The following is a 4,416-nucleotide window of genomic DNA, read 5'->3' as shown; positions in this document are numbered from 1 at the left end:
TCTTGATAAAAAGCTCTCATAATCTGACTTCTGCCCACATGTCCATCGTTAGCCCCCTCCCTGTCTGCCTTTTGCTGTGGCACTGTGGATAGGAGGAAAGGCCTTTTCACCGGCCCTCTATGTTAGACAGATGCACATGCACTTTCAGGCTTCTCTCTCGCTTGATGTTAGACCACTAAGAGATTTATCTAGTGTCTATTTTTGCCTCTTTTGAAGCACATGTGCTTCTATCCTTATCTCTTAAGACATGGTACACTAATTATCTATATTCATGTTACTAAGTGACAAATATATTTTTAAATTTGTTACACTCCTATAATTTATATGAGTGCATTATTTCCATGAGCTCTGAAGGTACTGTAGCCCTTTCTCATATTTGCCCTTACAATGCTCCCTCAGGTCTCCCAAGGTTTAGGCTTTGTTCGTTTGTCTTTGAAACTGCATCTTCTGTCTCTTATCATATCTGCTTATTGCGTGTTTTTCATACTTTCCACCTCTCTCAAAACTGTTACCTGAGCCCTTGTTATCACTTTTGATTGAATGTGCTGCACTTAGCTGCATTTCTAAGTTTCTGATTCTTGCAAGTTTGTGGAAACTGTGGAGTCTTTAACCCACATCAGCCTTGATCTAAGTGTACCACTTTACTTAAAAGTTCGTGGGATCTGGAGCTCCTGGTCTAGCAAGCCATGAAAATGCCAATAAATGTTTTGTAATAAAGCTTTTATTTAAACATCCATTTTGTTCGACCTTGAAGCTTTACTAATATGCTGAAGAACAAACAACCGATGCCAGTGAATATTCGGGCTTCGATGCAGCAACAACAGCAGCTAGCCAGTGCCAGAAACAGAAGACTGGCCCAGCAGATGGAGAATAGACCCTCTGTCCAGGCAGCATTAAAACTTAAGCAGAGCTTAAAGCAGCGCCTGGGTAAGAGTAACATCCAGGCACGGTTAGGCCGACCCATAGGGACCCTGGCCAGGGGAGCAATCGGAGGACGAGGCCTACCCATAATCCAGAGAGGCTTGCCCAGAGGAGGACTGCGTGGGGGACGTGCCACCAGAACCCTACTTAGGGGCGGGATGTCGCTCCGAGGTCAAAACCTGCTCCGAGGTGGACGAGCCGTAGCTCCCCGAATGGGCTTAAGAAGAGGTGGTGTTCGAGGTCGTGGAGGTCCTGGGAGAGGGGGCCTAGGGCGTGGAGCTATGGGTCGTGGCGGAATCGGTGGTAGAGGTCGGGGTATGATAGGTCGGGGAAGAGGGGGCTTTGGAGGCAGAGGCCGAGGCCGTGGACGAGGGAGAGGTGCCCTTGCTCGCCCTGTGTTGACGAAGGAGCATCTGGACAACCAATTAGATGCATACATGTCGAAAACAAAAGGACACCTGGATGCCGAGTTGGATGCCTACATGGCGCAGACAGATCCTGAAACCAATGATTGAAGCCTGCCCACCCTCCTGTGAGAGACTCTTGTTAAAGTCACCACATCTGTAAATAACCTTCAGATAACAGATGAGAAGAAACTTGATTGATGCTGGATGGACCTATCACAATAGGCTATGGACTTAACTTGCCACCAGTTAGTTTGTGCATTTAGGTGTTCCTTTCACTTTTTGATACAGTGTTGTATGAAACTGTTTTTTTCCTTTGGTTGGGGTTTTGGGTTTTTTTGTTTTCCTCCTTTGCTCAGACTTCTCTTTGAACACAAATCAAATGTGTTGGCCTCGTGCCTCCCCTCAACTGTCATATGCTCTTCATCTCTTTGCTCCCACAGAAAGGTCCCAGAAAGAGCCAGCATTCTCCCTAATGCCTAGGTTTCTGAGGTTGTAGAGTTCTGTTCTACATCCTCTTTAATAGCCTCCTAGGAGTGTTTAGAATATCTAGAGCTCAAAAATGCATTCTGCCACATTGACAATTTAGTGTAGTAAATTGGGAACATTGACATCGCTATAGGGCCACATAACAGGTTACCTGTGGTAGCATCTCTGATTTGATTGAAGTTACTACCATGTGCATTGACCCCCACATAGATGATAACCGTTTGTACTGGGTTGAGTACGTGCACTTTCTACCCTAGTATGAGATGTACAAACTTTCTCTTGGCTTTATATCATATCCCAAAGGGGTCCTATTGGGCTGGCTTACACCTGCAATACAGGGGAAGAAGCCATTTGGTTTGGCAGGTGTGTCGGAGGGAGAAGGATGGGAGAATGGTGGTAGATGAACTGCCGGGAGGGGTCAGAAGATACCCATGCTGGAATGCAATTATCTTCATGTTTATCCCATACCGATCTTGGGCTTTTCCTCTCAGTGGCTTTGTTTGACCCTGTTTGTATGTTCCTCGAAGGTTTAAGTACAGCAATATTCTGTCAACTGTTCCAGTTTCAGTGGAATCTTGTATTTCTGGTTAATTATAACAAATTGTTCTCTCAAAAAAAAAAAAAAGAGAGAAATCTTCTTGAAAGGGTGGAAACTTACAAGGTGCTCACAGTGGGTGGAGAAAGAATTCTCAAACAAAGTTTAGGGTGGACAGAAGTACAAAGTTTATTTATTTTCCTGAAAAAGAAAAGGAAAGAAAGGAGAGGAGAGGAGAACGGAGGGAGGGAGGAAGGAAGGAGGACGAAGGAAAGAGGGAAAGAGAAAGAAAGAAGAAAGAAAGAGAAAGAAAGGAAGCAAGAGAAAGGAAAGGTTAAGGCAGGAGAGGGAGAAAGAAAGAGAAAAGAAAGGAGGAAGGAAGGGAGGAAGGAAGGAAGAAAAGGAAGAGGAAAGGAAAGGAAGACAGAAAGGAAAGTAAGAGAAAAAAGGGAGGGAGTGGGGAGAGAGAGAGAGAAGTAGCCATGGCACACAGAAAAGAAGTGAAAATGATGAGTAGAACTCCATGGTATACATATACCACATTTTATTAATCCACTCATGTTGATGGGCACTTGGGTTGTTTCCACATCTTTGCAATTGTGAATTGTGCTGCTATAAACATTGTAGTGCAGATATCTTTTTTATAGAATGTCTTTTGCTCCTTTGGGTAGATTCCCAGTAGTGGTATTGCTGGATCAAATGGTAGTTCTACTTTTAGTTGTTTGAGGTGTCTCCATATTACTTTCCATACAGGCTGTACTAGTTTGCAGTCCCACCAGCGGTGTATGAGTGTTCTATCTCTCCTCATCCATGCCAACATTTATTGTTTTGGAACTTTTTGATAAAAGCCATTCTCACTGGAATTAAGTGCTATCTCATTGTGGTTTTGATTTGCATTTCCCTGATGATTAGAGATGTTGAGCATTTTTTCACGTATGTTAGGCATTAATCTATCTTTTTCTGAAAAGTTTCTGTTCATGTCCTTTGCCCACTTTTTAATGGGGCTGTTTGATTTTTTTTTCTTGCTGATTTTCTTCAGTCCCTGAGACCTTTCAAGCCAGAAGAGATTGGGGTCCCATTCTTAGTCTTCTCAAACAGAATAATGGCCAGCCTAGAATTCTGTATCCTGAAAAACTAAGTAATGTATATGAGGGGGAAACAAAGTCTTTCTAACATGAGCAAACACTGAGGGAGCTTGTCAAGATAAGACCTTCCCTGTAGGAAGTACTCAGAACTGCATTATACACAGATCAGCACAATAGACAGTCACCGGTGTAAAATCACCCAAAAGCTAAAGGTCAAAGACTAGATACCGCAATGGCTCAAGAAATAAAGTAAAGCAACAAAGTCCTACTCAACAGGATGAACAGAAATCCACCCCACTTGTCAGTTTTTTCAATAAATCTGAATGGCTTGAACTGCCCACTGAAGAGACACAGGCTGGCTGAATGGATAAATATATACAAGTCAAGTGTCTCCTGTCTTCACGAAACACATCTAACCCACAAGGACTCATTTAGACTCCAGGTGGAGATGAAAAACAATATTCCATGCAAATGGAAACCAAAAGAAGGCTGGTGTAGCATTTCTAACATCACATCACTTAGTCTTCAAATCAACAAAAGTAGTGAAAGACAAAGATGGTCATTATATAATGGTAAAGGGAACAATTCAACAAGAAGACATGACAATTCTAAATATTTATACACCTATCACAGGAGCACCCAGATTCATAAAGCTAATCCTACTCGATCTAAACAAAATGATAAGCAGCAGCACCATAATAGCCAGGGACTTCAACACCCCTCTAACAGAATAGGACAGATTCTCCAAACACTGCATAAAGAAACAATGGACTTAAACAGAACTCAAGAACAAATGGGCCTAATAGACATCTACAGAACATTTTACCCAAAAACCACTGAAAATATGTTCTTCTCATCAGTTCATGGGACAGTCTCTAAGACTGACCACATCCTAGGCCACAAAACATGGCTCAATGTAGAAATTATGCCATGCATCTTCTCAGACAACAGTGAAAAAAATTAGAAATAAACTCCAACAGAA

General features: G+C 42.5%; 1 pseudogene; it reads left to right on the top strand.

Annotated features, from left to right (window-relative positions):
- Positions 1-477: 477 nt before the first annotated feature.
- LOC138399526 (chromatin target of PRMT1 protein pseudogene) lies at positions 478-2,422 on the top strand (annotated as a pseudogene).
- The last annotated feature ends 1,994 nt before the right edge of the window (positions 2,423-4,416 follow it).

The sequence above is a fragment of the Eulemur rufifrons genome, chromosome 2, assembly GCF_041146395.1.
Source record: "Eulemur rufifrons isolate Redbay chromosome 2, OSU_ERuf_1, whole genome shotgun sequence".
Lineage (NCBI taxonomy): Eukaryota > Metazoa > Chordata > Mammalia > Primates > Lemuridae > Eulemur > Eulemur rufifrons.
This window is presented reverse-complemented; position numbering and strand designations above follow the sequence as displayed.